This window comes from Cololabis saira, chromosome 11, assembly GCF_033807715.1.
Source record: "Cololabis saira isolate AMF1-May2022 chromosome 11, fColSai1.1, whole genome shotgun sequence".
In the NCBI taxonomy this organism is placed as follows: domain Eukaryota; kingdom Metazoa; phylum Chordata; class Actinopteri; order Beloniformes; family Belonidae; genus Cololabis; species Cololabis saira.
The window spans coordinates 28,648,490-28,668,223 of record NC_084597.1 but is presented as its reverse complement, the minus strand read 5'-3'; positions in this window follow the sequence as shown (position 1 = coordinate 28,668,223).

The window sequence follows — 19,734 nt, the reverse complement described above, 5'->3', positions numbered from 1 at the left end:
AAAATAGTTTTGACTAGATCTCCGGAGGGGGAGGGAGGACTATACTGGCATGAGGATGTGTAGGACAGCATCACTCAACTCAGTTTAACAACTAATGTTACTAAAAAACATAATTCAAGTAGTAATGTATGTAGGTTTTGAGTTATCAAATCCTGAAATGTTTTAGCAATTTTTGGGCAATGTACAGACCACATAAACTTGATCAGATCTACTTTATTCTGGAAAAACAGCCCTCGTGAAATATACTCCTCAGTTTTACAGAGTTGCCCATAATTTTGATGCAATTGTCCTTCAGTAGGTCAGAAGTATGTATTACTTATTGTTTCTGCACTCATGCAACAATTGTGCTTTTAATAAATCCTCCACAGGCTTATTTCTCATGTTGGATGCCATGTTTAAGTTTTTAGCTGGGAGAACCAACAAATTAATGACTTGATGGAAAAAGTTTGAGAAACACCTCAACATCATAGCATGGCTGCTTTTAAAATGTTTATTTATTTTGATGACACAACATGAGACATAGTATGGCACTGTATTAGGCAGTCACAACTCTTGCATCTGGCTTTCCAATCATGTGTGAGAGAACCCATAAGAGTGGCAGTGGGTTAGGATGTAACAGAGGTGAGTGTCTCTGTCTTTGTGTGCCAGGACTGACTGGGGCTACACATCGGCAGAGTCGTGACATTCTCATAGGCTTCCGGGACCTTTATTGCTGTGGCAATAATCAATAGTGTTCCCACAGAGACGTCTTTTGGATGGGCAGGTCAATACCTGTCACTCAGGGCCGGAGCGGTGGCACACTCTTACTCAGCAGCTATGCCAGGCTGCTCCCTGCCTCCCATGTTATCCTGCATGTATCTCAGGAGTGCAACATTTTCCCTGTAAAAGGTTCAGATATATTTCCAACTTAACCACAGTGTCAATGTTTTTTTCCTTCTTCTTTTCTGCACAGTGCATGCTATTGTGTTGAGCAGAAAGCCATTTTAATTGCCTTTACTGCAATGTTATTTATTTTATTAGGGCCCGAGCACTTACAGTGCGAAGGCCATATTGTATCTGTAGGAATTTTCCTCATTTTTCTTCCGACGAAATGAGGGCCTTTTTGCCCCCCTAAACGTGCCCCAAAAGTCACCAAATTTTGCACGCAAGCCAGGCCTGGTGAAAAATTTTATATTTCATAGTTTTTATTAATGGGCGTGGCCTAATGGCTCAACAGCGCCCCCTAGAAACTTTGGGCCTCAAGCCCCACAATACGGTTTGACGTACATGCACGAAAATCGGTATACACCTGCATCATGTCGCAACTTATAGAAAAGTCTCTTGGCGCCATGCCCGAAACCGAACAGGAAGTCGGCCATTTTGAATTAATTGTGTAATTTTGGCGCAATTTATGCCATTCCTTCTGCAGTTAATACGGCCCGAACCGTAACGTGCACCCAGGTGTGCACATCTAAATGTGCGTCTCGATCCTGCAACGACGCGCATTACTTTTGTCAGTCAAAAGCGTTACCGTGGCGACGATAAACGCCAAAAAGCGTGCCCCCCCTTCATCTGATTGGCCCATATTTGATAGTTCCTACTTTCTGCCATAACTTTTGAATGGTTTGATATAGAGAGTCGTGGGTGGTGTCATCCGCTAAATGTCCAGTCCTGAAGAATCTACATGTAAGTCATACAAGCGCTTCCACTGCAGCACGTCTGAACGTGCACAAGGGTGCGAGGGCCCGTTCATCGCTGCTTGCAGCTTTAATTTTATATATATTTTGCTAATTTTTGATAAATTAGGTAGTGTTTGTCGCCTTGATGAATGCCTTTTAACCATTAGTGGTTTACCAGATTGTTTTCAGTTAATTTTCCTTTGACTGAGGTTCATGCATTTAACACCCACTTGGTTTTTTCTGTGGTTATAAACAGTGATTACGTATTGATCTCCTCATTTGAGAAAACACCTGTAACAATAGAGGTTATGAAAGTCTTCAAAACTTTGTTCATAAAGTAATTTTTTTTTTTCCAGTTTAAAGATTTTTTTTTTTTAACCAGTCGATTTTTGGCACTTAACTTTTACCTGATGGCGACTTAACTGCATGGTTAAGCTCCTTTCCAGTTGTATTTTATTTCCGTTACATTATTATATATTACTGTCAGAACATCAGTGAATCCAGTGAAATCATTTTATACAAACACTTCACACTCCAACACCACCCTTTACAGAAACAGTTTCTCCCCTCAGGCTACTCATATCTGTTAAGGTTTTATTAATGCTGAATGGCAAGGCCTCTTTCAGGGAGGGACTTGCTTGTTTCAGCAAGACAGTGCCAAACCACTGTTTTCATGGATTACGGCATGACAGCTAAGTACTGCAAAAAGGTTCAGGTGGTGAACTGATCCACCTGCAGTACAGAAAAAACCATGTTGCATAAAAAATCGTCCAATAAAACATTTTTCTTTCAAACTGCAGCAGCTGATAAATCTGTAAAACAAGGGGATGATACAATGAGGTAAACATGTCCTTACCTTCACTGAAACATAACTTAATAAAAATTAGGATATCAATTTCAATAATAATAACATTTTCTTTTTGATTAACTGTCTTTCAGGATCTTAAATTCACTGAAATATAGCATTTAAATCATTTATTAATCATAGCACTCAATTTTCTTTTCAAATGTTCTCCACAATGTTTGGGGGAACAGCATTATTCACTAATGGTGGATTTCCACTGGATTAGTGTATTGATTTAAATCTTGGCCATTACACCACAATTAGGGATGAAAATTTTGTAAAGGTATAAAATCGATTGTCCCATTTAGAGAAGTGAATGTGCTTTTCAGTTTTACAGAGATGAACATAATTTTGGTGCAATTGTCCTTCAGTAGTTCAGAAGTATGTATTACTAATTGTTTCTGCACTCATGCAACAATGGTGCTTTTAATACATCCTCCACAGGCTTATTTCTCATGTTGGATAGCATGTTTAAGTTTTCATCTGACAGAGTAAAGAAGAGATTCTGCGGAGCTGGCAGAGGTATAGATAAATTGACTTCCCTGCCAGTGGGCTGGGCGTTCTTTCAACCCCAGGTGGCCAATATTGCTGTTTGAGTCAAGCACTTAAACAGAATTGCTTCAGTAAAAAATGACCTGAGTACATTGAGTGTGTCTTTGCAAAACACAACCTTGTCAGCACAAAGAAACCAAAGCTCCTGCTGAATGTTCTCTGCCAGGATTGATGAGATCACAGGACTAAATACGGCATAATGTGGACAAAATGAGTGAGGCCTTATGTTAGCATCAATACCTCATTTGTTTATATTTTGATTTTGCCAAATTTGATATATGATTAAAAAAAATAAAGGTATTCATGGGCACCTTTGTGCCCCGTAATATGCACAAATTAATGGTGAGATAAGTCCAGACTTCTGCTCCCCTCATCTTTTCCTTCACTCCCTGGATGACGCTGTTGCCAAGCAACAGGGCAGCCACTGTCAAAGAATTCAGGGGGATGTTTAAGCAGTGGCATGCGTTTTGGGGGAAGGAGTGTGTTTGCATCTGTGCCTACGTGTTTGTGTGTGTGTATGTGTGTATGTGTGTGTTCTCTGTGTGAGATTGTAGTTGTGATGGGAGTAGAGGAGGGTGAGGAGTGTGTGTTTGCATGAGTGGAGAGTAACAGGACACTCTCGGCTCTGCATTTATATGAGATTGTCTGCTAATCTTTTAATCGTAGTCATTAAAACACATGATTTATGGTGTAATCCAGATGTTCAAAGGTGTCATGAAGTGCACCCCTGATCTTTGATGAGTTGGCCTTTCACACACAAAGAAATGCTCCTCACAGTCACACAGATACATGTTTTTGTTTTTTTGCTTTGGTTTTAATGCACTGATGCAGCATATTAGCATAAAAAGAGACTTGTCATCTTTGTGTGGGCAGAGAAAAAACTATAAACTGTCACTCTTGGGATTTATAGTGTTAATAATGAATTATTTAACTAGTCTCCTTTGTCTCTACTGTTTCACATGTCTAATTCCAAAATGTTCTCCACTAACTATTACAAGCAACGGCTGAAGATGCACAAATTTTAGACATCAGTGCATGGATGGATTATGAAACAGTGAGTCCCTGGCACTGGCACGCAAAAGACCCCAACTCATTAAAGTTTAAGGCACCAAAACTGAAGAAGACCCAAAAGGTAACCATGCACTTTCCATTTGTGGTAGCTTTGAGTCGGATTGTTTCATTACATTTTAGCTGGGTTCAGTTCCAATTCACACACCTGTGTGTAAACCATATGAATAAGTTGTTAAAACAATAAATACGTTTAGAATTTGAAAAGTGAATCACTAACAGACTTTTTCATATAAGCATTTATAGTGCAATGAAAAAAATATCAACCGCCTGCTGCATTTTTCCCATTTGGTACCGTTACAACCTAGAATTAAAATTGATTTTCTTTGAGGCTTTAGGCCAATTGATCAGCACTTTCCTACTTTTTTGATGGTTCAAAAATACTTTTAATTGTAAACAAATGGCAGAAAACAGTGATCTTTCTAGGTTGCCTTTAACCTGATTGATAGAACCTAAATTTGATTAATTCCCTTTCCTGGTTCATGCCATTTGGTTGTCTGGCCATTCTTGATGTTTTCTTGTTTTTTTTTTTCTTTAACGGATGGGATTTTTTGAAGTGGATTTAATGGTGCTGCATGAAATATTCAGAGAATGTAGATATAAGACCTTCTTTCAAAGTCTCTTGGTCTTCATTAGACCACTTGCTCATGTTCTAGACTACTGATTCTGGGGCACTTCCCGACACCCATACTGTAAATGCATATGTATATATATCCGTGTAAGGGAAAGAATGAATGGGGCCATGTATTGTGAGATTTTGAGAGAAAACCTCCTTCCATCAGCAGGGCATAGAAGATGAAACGTGGCTGGGCCTTACAGCATGACAATGATCCCAAACACACCGCCCGGGTAATGAAGGAGTGGCTTCGTAAGAAACATTTCCAGGTCCTGGAGTGGCCTAGCCAGTCTTCAGATCTCAACCCCATAGAAAATCTTTGGAGGGAGTTGGAAGTCTGTGTTGCCCAACGACAGCCCCAAAACATCACTGCTCTAGAGGAGATCTGCATGGAGGAATGGACCAAAATACCAGCAACAGTGTGTGAAACATTATGAAGACTTACAGAAAACATTTGTTTGTCATTGCAAACAAAGGGTATATAACAAAGTATTGAGATTAACTTTTGTTATTGACCAAATACTTATAATACTATAATTTGCACATTCTTTAAAAATCAGACAATGTGATTTTTTTTTTCATTTTGTCTCTCATGGTTGAGATATACTGTACCTGTGATGAAAATTACAGGCCTCTCTTATCTTTTTAAGTGGGAGAACTTGCACAACTGGTGTCTGACGAAACATTTTTAGTTTTTTATAGATAGATAGATAGATAGATAGATAGATAGATAGATAGATAGATAGATAGATAGATAGATAGATAGATAGATAGATAGATAGATAGATAGATAGATAGATAGATAGATAGATAGATAGATAGATAGATAGATAGATAGATAGATAGATAGATAGATAGATAGATAGATAGATAGATAGTCTGAATATATGGAATGAAAGTCTAAATATATGGAATGAAAGTCTGAATATATGGAATGAAACGTGAATATATGGAAGGAAAGTCCAAATATATTGAATCAAAGTCTGAAGATATAGAATGAAAGTCTGAATATTTTGAATCAAAGTCAATATATAGAATGAAAGTCTGAATATATTGAATGAAAGTCTGAATATATGGAATGAAAGTCTAAATATATTGAATGAAACGTGAATATATGGAATGAAAGGCTGAATATATTGAATCAAAGTCTGAATACATTGAATAAAATGTGAATATATGGAATGAAAGTCTAAATATATGGAATGAAAGTCTGAATATATTGAATCAAAGTCTAAATATATGGAATCAAGTTTGACGCCACCAAGTCTCTCCTACCATTTGTTGTCCACGTGAATAGCTTTATTTCGTATGGATGTTGCAAGAAATACATATGAGCGAGCCAGCGCTAAATCTCGTTGCAGCAACTCTTAATAATGGAGATGACATTGACATGTTGGCAAATGCCTGTACGGGCCAGAATAATACTGGCAGCAGTACCCAGATCAGTTCAACTGAAGAAAAAGTTTCCTCACTTTTTAACCGTGGAAGACCAAAGGAAGTGAATCTTCCTGGTGACTCACCAGTGGTGAGGCAGTTTCACCTTATCAGACACACAGTAACTGAGGAAGAAACATGTCTTGCACCTCACAGGAGCGCACCACCTCAGCCCCAATCTACAACCTTCGCCCAAGAGCCAAGAGGTAAGATTATATATATATATAATATATATAAACAGCAACAATAAATAGTTTATAGCCTAATTGACATTTAGAGTTACACTCATAAATATTGTGATAATGCGTGAGTAAGTTAGTAACTAAGTTAACTAACGGAAACTAGTGATGCGCAGGTTGATACTAAAATATTGATACCTCTGTTACCAGAACTGCATGTTATAAAATCGATTCTCAAGTCATAATATATGCAGAAAACCATGAAGAAATCCAGCGTGTTTGCTGGATTTGTAAATGTCTTGGAGTATAAATTCTACTTTATTCTATGTGTGTGGTTTCTCCACCGTTGCTATATGACATAATAATTGATTGTTATATGGTTCAATAATAATCAAAGTATTGGATAGGAAAGGAAATCAGTGGTATCAGAGATCACTAATGGAAACATGGTGCGCATTTATCTGTTATCCCTCTCAACCTCTCTGTTACTCAGTGTGTTAAATCAGGTGTGTCCTGGAGTATATACATAGGCCACAGTTTTGCTCAAATTCAGTCAATATTAAGCTGAAATTGTAGAAGATCGAGGAGACAATTTCACACGCTGAGCACACGGAAGCGTGTCTCGTTTATTTTTCTTGCCAGAGAGAATAAAACACCAAACAAAAAAGGCGCTGTCCAGCAACCCAACCATCATCACACCTTTTACAGGGACCACGATCCCTGAACAGTCAATTACATGGAGTAACTACAGACAGTAAATTACATGCAACATATTAATTTGGCATTGCATGAAGAACCAGACTTAATAACCAAGGTGAATTATGTGCGTAACAGTTACTAGACTGAAATGTCTGATTGTGCATGTGGTTATCACACTTTATTCTTTCGAGGACTTTGGATTAAATTTCAACTACTGTAACACAATAATAGTGTTCAACTCAAACTAATGGTAAGACACAAATCCACTTTTAACACAGCTGCCTGTTTGGAACCCGTACAGACGAGTGAATATACTGTTCATGCATGAATGTTTAATTGGACTGAAATTACTGATTCTTTTTCATGTTTCTCAGGTTTTATGCACAGTTATACAATTCACGTCCCATGGTTCAGTCTTTCACCAAGGAAGTGATTCTCATGCCAGACCAAATATTTGCACATGTGCCGAAGCGTGCCAAGAAAGCTTGGCTTTTTGAGAATGGGCATATCAAATCTGCCTTGGGATTTGAGTGTGACTGGGACTCAGACAGAGTAATGCAGGAAATACAAGCAGCCTTCCAGCCAACGGTGGAGGGATGCAGGTAACCTTGGATCTGTTTTTGTCTGCTGTTTTATGTTATCTGTCCTGTAATAAAAAATAATAATATGATATACTATGAAGGGTTAACTTTTGTGTTTGCAATAAAACCTTTTTTACATCCAGTTTTTACTTTTGTACTTTTGATAATAATGTACTTTTTTCAGTACTTTATGATTGTAAATAGCTCATGACAAGGCCTTTAAAGCTGCATTCAATGAACTAAAGTTTGGTTAATGACCTAAAAAACTGACAGAATGTACATTTCAGTGTACACACAAATGATGTATTGGAACTAAATTCTCTATTTGTACTGTAGTTTTCTAGCTGTATCAGTTTTATATAAGAGTGTGTTTCATTCCCTCAGGTTCAAATCCCGTTGCCATGCTACAACAAACTAGTTGAGCCGTCCCTTACCTCTAAACAAACATTGAATGGAGACCTTATCGGAAGTCCATTTATGTCAGACCTGACAAAGCCATTTTAAATGAGGACAAAGAATCTGTAAGTAGTGATGAACATTTAAAAAAAGCTATTATGACAGTACTTATACTGGATGTCTTTAAAAAATGGTTACAATAATTAATAGTTTACAATGCCTGAAGTAATCTCTGACCTGTTATGGGAGTATGTTACTTTGTTTTGCTGTCAATATAGTGTAGTGGATCCATAAGGTTTGTTCTATTAATCTGCCACTACAGTCATCCTCTGATGGAGACAGTAACCATGCAAGCAGCCCTGATTTCACAGCAATACTGGACACTGACCAATGTGTTAAAAAAAAAAAAAAAAAATTTAAACTAACTTAAAATAATGCTAGCTCTGTGTTTGTTTTTGTATTCACACTATTTTGCCAAACATCATTCAAATGTATGCACAATATCTTTTACACAAAATACAAATCACAAATGCAACTCATAATACATTCATTGTACAAGCCCAAAATATAATGCTCTGATGAAGTTACTCAACAGTTCAATGTGAATCTACTATTTTTCCCTCTTCTTTTAGTCAGTGGTAGTGTGCCCGACCATTCCAGAGAAGCTGTCTCAACCTTCTCTACTGTTGAACCCCAGTCTCGCTCCAGTAATACTCCCCCCGTCTCCAGTGGTGATGATGTTATTAGGTGTGTTGCCAACCAAGATATATGCACAGATGCCATCTCAGCCTACACCTTCGCCATGTCCACTGGTGGCATTGTCATCAATATTGAAGATACTCTCTTGTCCAGTGGGACTTCCTTCATCTGCGGTGGTAACCCCAGTGGCTTGACAGTGGGTCCCACTGTGAATGCTGGTGGGGACATGCATTGCTTCTCTACTAATAACATCTCGGGTGTGTCCCATGGTCCCACCCAACCCACTGCATCTAGCACTGGCTCATCTAGCACATCCTACAGGTCCATCTTTTGTACTTTTTGTGTCACATTTCATACAGTATTTGTATGGTCCATGCTTTATAAAAATGGGCTTTCTTTACCGTACATTTATCAGAATTGATTTACTCTATACTAACTTATCGTGTCCCTATTTTTTTTACGTACTTAAATAATGCATTGTCCATTAGAGAACATTCAAGTTATTAGACCAACAGAACATTTTTATTCCTGTATTCCGATGATGTTTAAACTGTCTGTTTCAACATCATATATTTGAATTAGGGGTGTCAAATTAGCACGTTAATTGCGATTAATTAAATTACAGGCATATTTACGAGTTATGTTTTTTAATCGCTTAATCTATTTTTTAATCTCTAGCTTTACTTTTTCTGTTTGCGAGTTGCCTTTATTATGAACTCTGTATTTGTGCTTGAGTTGTTAGGGGTGGACATTGGTTGGCTGTCACTGTGTGTGTTTAACACACGCTGGTAGTCTCCCATTTTAGCTGGACAGGCTTGGCGGGCTGAGTAGCGGAAAAGGGAAGTGAAAATGGAGGAGCATGTGAAAGTTGTCGGTCCAGTGAATAGGACATTTATATTTCTAAAATGCCCCGACGATACCATTGGTAAAGGTAGAGAGATATGTGTTCTTTGTGGAAAGGACTTTGCTCACCACTGAAGCAACTCAAGTTTAGCCACATAAATGCAAAGCACCCGGGCGCGAGTGCAGCCACAGCTAACGTTGGCAGCAACGATGATACCACAGCAACAATTTGTTACCACAGATTACAGATCTTAATGAATTCATCTCTAATTTCTATAATCGCTTGACAGCACTTCTTTGAATCTTCACAATGTTCATTATAAATAATTTTTCTGTTTTATGTTTTAGTGCATACTTTGACATATTTGAGGAAGAATACCTGTCTGATGACCCTGATCTCCAGGAAGCCATTTCAAGATCTTTAGGTACCAGTTCAAGTGAGAGGTCGGTATGAGATGTTACTGAAAATGTAAATATTTATGTGGTATAATTTTCTCAAAATTATACTTTGGAGGGCTGCTGTCAGTGTTGGAAATTCTTCTGTTGCTCTTTGCTCTGTCATTTTGGAACTGACAACTATCAATAATCCTACCAAACTGTCATTGGCCAAACTCCCAACATTTGCTAGATTTTCTTTTTAAAGATTTTTTTGGGCTCTAGTGGCCCTTTATTCAAAGTATACAGACAGGAAGGGGGTAGAGAGAGAGAATGGGGATGACATGCAGCAAAGCTGAGCAGGCCGGGATTCAAACCTGCAACCACTGCAGGAGGACTGTAGACTTAGTATATGAGCCGCCTGCTTAACCCACTGCGCCACCAAGCGGCCCACATTTACTAGATTTTCTAAAGCCTGGGAACAGAGATTAGTGGACAAGTAGATGTCTATTTTCTTTTTCTCAGATTACCTAAATTGTGCTTGAAGGCTCTTAAAGGCTCATTACTTTTGCCCAATGATACCAAATATGTACTGCATACCCCAGCTTTCAATAATTCAGGAACATAAAAAAAAGTAAATAAATAAATAAAACATGCTCCCTTTCATTATTAAGACAATTATTTGTAAAATTGAATTACAATTTTTAATGAATGTTAAATACAATAGTCTTGGAGATGTTACATTGTATTTCAATGGGCACCATTGATATTAATTGCACTTCTTTTGTTTGTGCAGGGCAATAGGGCCCTGCACAATAGTGCAGGGCCCTATTGTATCTGTAGGAATTTTATTTTTATTTTTTTCCAAAGAAATGAGGGCCTTTTTGCCCCCCTAAATGTGCCCAGAAAAGTCACCAAATTTTGCACGCAAGCCAGGCCTGGCGGAAAATTTGATATTTTATGGTTTAAATTAATGGGCGTGGCCTAATGGCTCAACAGCGCCCCCTAGAAAACTTTGTGCCTCAAGCCCCACAATACGGTTTGACGTACATGCACGAAAATCGGTACACACCTGTATCATGTCGCAACTTAAAGAAAAGTCTCTTGACGCTATGGCCGAAAACGAACATGAAGTCAGCCATTTTGAATTAATCGTGTAATTTTGGCGCAATTTATGCCACTTCTTTTTGGCCGTCAATACAGCCCGAACTGTAACGTGCACCCAGGTGTGTTATACATCAAAATGTGCGTCTTGATCTTGCGACGATGCCCATTACTTTTCTCAGTCAAAAGCGTAACCGTGGCGATGCTAGACGCCAAAAAGCGTTGAAAACAGTGTCTCTCTGGAGGATATCCTTGTCTTCGTCACTGGATGTGACAGCATTCCAGCACTGGGTTTTTCACCAAAGCCAAGCCTTGAGTTCATCATCTATTCCCGATTTCCAGTGGCCAACACATGCCAAAATATTCTTCGCATACCCATTCATGCAGTATACACTGATTTCAGATCTAACATGGATTTTGCCATACGCAATTCACATGGCTTTGGAAGAGAGTGAGAGGTAATAGGGAAAGGGCTTGTAGAATTTCTGTTATAATGAGGTTCTATTTTTGTTGTTTTTTGTTTTTTGTTATTGCTCTAGACAGAAAATCTGCATTTACAGACAATAAGAAATCACAAGTTGGCCAACAACCTATGAGCACGTTTTGAACAGGAAGACAGGGGCCTCAGATCTACAGGAACAAACTTCCTATAGACCTGAGGTCTGTTCAAACTGTCACCTCCTTTAAATCAGGGCTAAAAACATTACAGTTTACTGAAGCGTACTCTTAAATTAAATACTTACCTTCTGCACTTTACTGCCCTTACTTTTTAACAACTTGTGCTTTTTATTATTTTACCTCTTTTCTTATCATTTTATTTCATTTTATTTGTTATTTACTGTTTAATTGTGTCTTGCTGCTTTTAATGTTGATGTAAAGCACTTTGAATTACATTGTGTTGAATTGTGCTATACAAATAAACTTGCCTTGCCTTGCCTTTGTAATAAAATATGTTATCATTGTTATCCAGATCCATCATGGCAGAATGTTCTCTCTGTATAGATTATAAAGATTATAAATAAAATGTTCTGTTCCTACTTTGTCTGCTTATTCTCCGTTTAGGGCTGACTGTGTTTTGATAGGTGCATCTCAACTTTTAAAGGTCATATCATTCTGTTTTTTCATCAGATACTTGTAAAACTGTACACAAAATGCATTTAATTAAGACCTCATTCAAATACGGGATTCGTCCTCATCAGTAGGATCAAATAATTACAGTGGGGCATTATGTACAAGTATATCACACAAAATAAATGATAATATTATACGCTTCACATTACACATCTGGTGGTGTTTGGAGGAACTACATGTGTGTGTGCAATTTAAGCAATTATACATTTGTCCTAGGACCTTCTCTGATCCAGTGTTGTCCTTTAACAGGCACAACTGAAAGAACATTAAAAATAATCTTATTTGACTTTTACAGAATAACAGCACTTTACATCTGAACATGAAAATAAACTATTTGTCTGGCATGACAGTGACTTTTATATATGCCAAACACCAACAAAATTACCTACTAGAGACTCAAGTATTCCTCTCAAACAGGTTGCATGCCTCATGCATGTTCTCAATCATAAATCCTGCAATATCAATATTTTCACTGACAGCATCACTTCTGGCATGATGCGGGAGTCCAAATACATGAACAGCACCCTGGAAAAGATGCAAAGAAGTTGATGCTCTGTTATCTGTGCAACATCTCAGGTAGGTAATGCAGCGACTGTAGCCATCCACTCCTCCTTGAAACACAAATCCTCATGGATTTAACTTCTGGTTTGTATCAATATGACTGGAAAAAGAATCATAATTATTATTGGTAGTAGTACTAAGTACTATGTTTTGCATTAGATAGCACTACACGACTTGATGCAAGAATTATGTTTGTGTCTTTCTCATAGGCTTCATAGGTCTGTTTTAAGTTAAAGGGACAGGACAAAAACCTGACCAGTCACAGGAGTAAGCAGTGTTATCACGAGGAACTAAGCATACTGTTTATGCCTTATTCATTTTTGTGGCCCTCCAAATAAAGTCAGCTCCTCTTGGGATGTAAATTCAAAGGGTCCCAGCCGTGATAAAATCACAAAGAATTCATGCAGAATACACATGCACTGCTGTGACTGGTAAGGATGTCCTTTTAATTGCAGACCTACCTATGAAGAAGACATAAATACCTTTAATAACTCAGAAACCATTATGATTGGAATTATTAGTTTAATTAGTTAATGTATTGTTTTCATGCATTATTGTTTGCATTTTACCATGAAGTGGAAGTGAGTGAGTGATTACTTTAATATTGATAAAATCTTCAAAACAGCACATACCACACTTGATTTGGGCCAGACATTGTAAACCCGACGCTGAATTGCCCTTTGTCTTTTAAAGGCTTTTCCCACTGGATCCACTATTCTTACACGATCTCGGACTCGCCATGGCTGAACTCTGATCCCTCTCCCTCTCAAACCACCAGTGATGTACGTTTCTCCAGAGCCAGGAGTTTGGAGAAGAATCTCAGAAATTAGACGATCAAGATTATTAGTGGAAATGTTGGTGAAACTTCCATACGCCACTAAACCAAGTTGTACCCTGTGGTTCTACAGTGTTCGGACGTTTATAGACAGTATTCGAGATATAGCCATCCAGCTAAATCCTAAATCCTGCATGTGCATCAACTGAGCAGCTTGTATTTTGTACCTTTAAAAAAAAAAGAATAAAATGAAAAAGTACATTTGTAAAATCACATAGTGTGAATACCTTTTTTGTAAAGTCATAGCATGTACTATGGGCAGCACGTGGCTTGGTGGTTAGCGCTGTTGCCTCACAGCAAGAAGGTCCCCGGTTTGACTCCCTGGCCAGGCAGGGTCTTTCTGTGTGGAGTTTGCATGTTCTCCCTGGGCTTGCGTGGGTTCCTTCCGTTTACTCCGGTTTCCTCCCACAGTCCAAAAACATGCGTAGTAGGTTAATTGGTGATTCTAAATTGCCCGTAGGTGTGAGTATGTCTGGTTGTGTGTATTATATGTGGCCCTGTCCAGGGTGAACCCTGCCTCTCACCTGTGATGAGCTGGGATAGGCTCCAGCAGACCCCCGTGACCCTGCAAAGGATATAGCGGGTATAGATAATGGATGGATTGATAGCATGTACTAAATAGAGTTTCTGTATTCTTAGACTGCATCCACCTTGTTAAAATGACCCTGAGCAGCTGGATTGTGCAGTGGAAGGAGAGTCAAAAGGCAATGTCTGGTGTACCATATGGTGGTGTACCATATGGTGGCAATTTATTCACCAAAAAAGTCAAAATAACAAAACAAATACTGCTCAACGTACATGACAGCAGGTGGGAGATCTGACCAGCTAGTAGGACAGATGGGAACTGCCACATTTTATACCCCATCACTGGTCTACCTGATTGGAGACTTCCACACACAGGTTAATTTACAAACTATATTATCATATGGCTAATCACCACAAACAACGTAATCAGCTTGTATGAACATAAGGTTTTATCTTAACTACTGTATTGCCATCACATCCCCCAAAAGAAACAAAACCCTACAACCACACATATATAGATTCAAACAAAATACTAAATCCCCCCTCTACCTGTCACTTGGTCTCTCCCGGTACCTTTAAAATTGGTGTTCGTCCCCTCTGGGACTCTTTTGGCCAAACACCCTGGAGAAGACAAATGACAGGTAAAAACAAAGCCATTTAACACATGCATAGCAACTTTCACACATCCCTTTATTTGCAGCACATTAATGTTATTCTATACACAATCCAACAGCATTGTCAATTATTAACACTTGAATTAACAGTAATGTCATCGCACTTTCTTTCCACTACAGGTATAGCAGATCATCCATTACAGCCCCACAACACACATCACAATTGTTAAAACTGTTTGATCTTCATTTAATAAAGATATTTGTGCAAATATGCCCTGTGCAAACTCTGCCAATAAAGTGCTATTCCAATGAAAGTGCCACGTGCCATTATTAAAGTGCCACAGTGATGTGTGATGTGTGTATGCTATGTATATATATCTTATATTTTATATTACATATTCATATTATATACATGTATTTGTATGGATTCATATTTAAGCACATGTATACACATACATGTGAGTATATATTTTACATTCATGCGTAAATAGTGTTACATATACTCATGTGCTAACCAGGAATTGTGATATAATACACAAATACACACAATGTATCTGAAGAAATGATAAATGTAGGACGATTATGTACTCTCAAATAGATCTCTACACATTGATTGATTTATTGAAAACTGCATATGTGTGTGTATATATATATATATATATATATATATATCTCTTTTATTTCTTCCCCACAAGTTGTATGTATATGTAGTAGTTACCTGCATGTATATTGGTATACATATATGTGCGAGCAGTTAAAGATACTTGTATGTATATTTGTAATTTATATTTATCAATACACCCCCCCATACCTGGTTCTCCTATGTCTCATTTTATTCCAATACAACACGTTATTCATTCACATACACTACAATGCATCACACAGTCACCAAACTGCACCCATCACTGTCTTGTCTTTTCTTTCCTGCTCTTTCATGTGATCTAAGTGCTCTTTGGCAGACATTTGTATTCTTTTTCTAGACTGTCAAGAGGGCTGGTGAAGGAAACTCACTCACAAACACGTGCAGACTCAAAAAATCCCTCTGCTGCAAGTTTAAAATGCATATATATGTGACTTTTGAGTTTGACCAAACTTGGTATTAACCATTAATATACAGTATATGCAGACAATGGGGAAATAAAAAAAAAAACATTTTAAAAAATCAGAATCTGTTCTTTCTGACTCGCTGCTTACACTACACATTAAGAGTGATGACCCCTGAACTGAATGTCCTTGCTGACGTTCCTTAATCCACAAAGTTTTGCTTTGGTATCAACTGCTGTTGTAAGCTTTTGAAAGAAGGTACCAGTGTTTGGTCAGTTTGTGCCTCATCTGAGTCCCTTTCCATCTCTTCATGCCGAATTTTTGCATTTTCATCTGTTTGAAGCCATTTTATGCCTCTTATGTGTCTCTGCACCTCTTTATTGCAATTTCGTTTGACATTTTGTTATTTTTACTTTTTTACTTTTGTGGTCATTTTAAAATTATTTTCATTTATTGCCTTGTTTTCTCCTTACTGATTTTACACACACACACACACACAAATTACAATGAATGATTAGGAGCCCTCTCACTCCTTTGGCCCCAGAGAAGTGCCTGACTGGATGTTCATTTTTCTGAGTGAAATTAGCTGCTCCATCATAAGGACCCTCTTGCACTGCACCAGCAAGTAGATTTAAAGATAGAGAATTTGTGTTTATCCAGTGACCCTTTTCATAGACTCTCCTCCCATTTCACCTCTGCGTCCTGGCTTTTGTGAACAGGCTTCCCACTATAAATGTTAATGACATTCCCTGCCACACCACTGCCTCTCTTTCTTAACCTCTCCACTCCACTCTCTGGTGCTGTGCCCACAGCAGCAGGGAGGAAATGCCCTCACCAGAGGAGGTATCTTTTACGGACTCCCCAGCTCCCTCTGTCCTTTTCTGTCTTCTCAACACGGCTGTTTCATTGCCCACCTCAGTAACTGGGCCTCCCTTTCCCCACTGCCAAGCGTTTTAGTCGTTGGGTTAAACATTGATTTGTGAATGGAGGGAAGCGCAGTGGCAACTGCATGGAGTACAGCGGTCCCCTGCTGCTTCTGTGTGTACACACACACACCCCTACTATACACCACCAAGGCTAGCAGCCATGAAAGCCACTGAGCCAAAAGGCCTTGATTCAATAAGTGATGACCACTGTTGTTTTGTGTGTGTGTGTGTGTGTGTGTGTGTGTGTGTGTGTGGTGACCCCAGCAGCTAGCCACTTAACAAAGGACACAGTAGTAAGCCATACTAAAAGGGTACCTAGATCTTTATTTAAAGCTGTTAGTGAAGACATGTTGGGTTAACTTTCTTCCTCAGTTTTTCCACAGCTCCATAAGTAGGAGTATTACTGATATCCTTGTCTTTGCACAGGTTATTTATATGCAATATATTGACCCGTTTCTGTCTGTCATATTGTATATTGTTATGTCTGTTTGTTTTTTGTTTTCTACCCTTTTTTCTCCTTTTAATCCCAAACCTTATTGTGTCTACATGTCAAAATAGCAGGTTCCACTTACCTTCTGTTGGATTACAGAATGACACACTTGAGATGAGCAAATTCCAACATCCAGATATTGGTGCTGATGCCAATGTGGAAGTTAGAAAAATGTGCAGTTCTTCACACAACCACTAGGGTCTGGCTCCAATGCCAGTTTCAATCTCTGTTAAACCCACGTTAAAACACCCAAGTACAAGTAAACACAATAACATGACAATGACATTTTTTTTTTTTTTTTTTTTTTGGGGGGGGGGTGACAGCTGATACCGCTAGCCATTGTTAGCAACACCGACCAAAACAGTGCTGTGCCTAGTGGCCTGTTTAAGAAGAACAAATAAGCATATTAACATTTCCACTGTTATAGTATGTGTCTCAACGTAAATGACAGAGGATACAACGGTTATAAAACTAACTGCACAAAGGAAATTGACATCTTATCTGAATTGGTGTCTTAGTTAAAACTTTAAGTAAGGAGCTCTGTAATTCGGACGTATGAGTACAATTGGAGCACAGTATCAATTTAACAGGTCAGTTAGTGCTGAAGTAACTGTTCTTGTTGGGTCCTATAAATCAAGATTTGTTTTTTTCTGAGCTTTTTTATGCTGGCAAATTATACCCACAACTAGTAATTAGTTATTTATCTATTAATCTGAAAAACCTGTAACAGTCTATTTTGGGAATATTGAATAATCTTGTTGTCAGAAAACTACTTTGGGGGAGTCAGTCCAAAATGGTTTTTTTTAAGTTGAATTTGCATTTTCCTTTAGGGAATCATGTTTGTTTTTTATTTATTTTTTTTAAGTATGTTGGAAAGTTTTTTCTATTCAGCCAACAAATTTCTTTTTGTGTCCCAACAATGTGCTAACAAATCAAGATTTTACTGTTATGGCATATATGTTTTTTTTATTATTATTATTTTGTGTCTAACTGCAGTAACTAAATTGTTTTATTAACGATTTTCCTATTTCTTCTAAGCCAAATAGTTGTTTGCATTTTAAAATGAATGAATGTCATGACAAGTGCGTAAATGGACCTTTCTGTCAATTTACTATAATAAATGCTTGATCTTTTCAGCTCTATTTGTACAACTTTTGGAAAGTAACTCAGCCGTCAGGCGAAAGCTGTGCAGTAAGAAAAGTAGCCTCCATTTTTCCTCTGAGCTTCAACTGACGAAAGGTAGAAAGTGACATGAAAAGATTCAAGTAAAGCATTCAGAGCACTACAGTACATTCTACTAGCAGGTTAAGTTTAAGAGGCTAAATTTACTGCAGTCAGTGAAATCAAGCAGTACTGTGAAACCTATTTTGATGCATAACCCCAAGCAACCATCGTGACAAGTGAAAGATGCTTGAGGTGAGAGTGAAAGTGGACCCTCTTGACTTCTTCCCGCCTCTGGAGGAGTCAAGGCATGAAAAGGCAGAAGTAGAGGATTGGAGATTGGGGGGCTTGCTTTTTCACCACTCAAGAGAGAGAGAGAGCGAGAGAAAGAAAGAAAGAAAAGAGCAGTGAATGGGTGACCGGTTGAATGAATGAGAGGCAGGCAGGAGCTGAGAGGGGCTCTGGCTGTGTGGAGCTTCAGAGGTTAACTCGGCTTCTTCAGAGGGATGAAAAGGGGGGTGAGGGAGAAAAAAAAACGGATTGAGCTTTAAAGAGGAGGACCCCCTGCGCCCGGGGCGGGATCAGTCAGGATGATTTATTAGAAGAGAGCGAGAGAGAAAGCGGCGTTTGCGAGCGTCAAAAAGCTGCAGCGCAAACGCAGCATTCAAAAGTGCTGATGTGCACCACATGTGGATGGGCCTGATTCCGATTTTTGCTTACAGTGAGAGGAGGACGCACTGCATTAGGGTTTCCTTCTGCGTGGATGCTCGCCACATAGGCGAATACGGTTTCCATGATCATAAGTGTGCCTAAAAATATGTATATCGATATAGAAGACACTGAAATTGCTCTTTAATTTACTACAACACAAACAAACCTAATTTTCCAGATTAATAAAATGCCCTTGAAAGGGAAACATGTTTAACTTGGCATTTAAAAAAAAACATCTGTAAAGGTGCAACATATTTGTCTGCTCAAAAAAAGAAAATGCATTACATAATAACAATAAAAGGGAATTGAGGCAGTTTTGCGCTCTCTTATAAATATATGTTTTTGCATTAAATTAGTTACACTTATCTCTGATCACTTTGAGTAAAGAACGTCTGTCATCCCATCAATTCGTCTGCCACATGAACCTCATATAATCCACTCATTTTCTGTCACTTTCCACAGAGGCCTACTGTAAAGTGGCCTTTCAGGAGCAGGACGGCTGCGCATGGCGCTGAAGGCGCCGCTTTATGTCCAAGTGCCTGGTTACAGCGTTGCACTAGTTCGCTCGCACAAGAGAAGAAGAGAAGGGGCAAAAGAGAAACACTAAACGTCATGCAGTGTGGTCAGAGAGTAAACAGTGTCTGGATTGTAATCTCTTTTTTGGGAAGAAAATGGGGCTGTTGTGTCT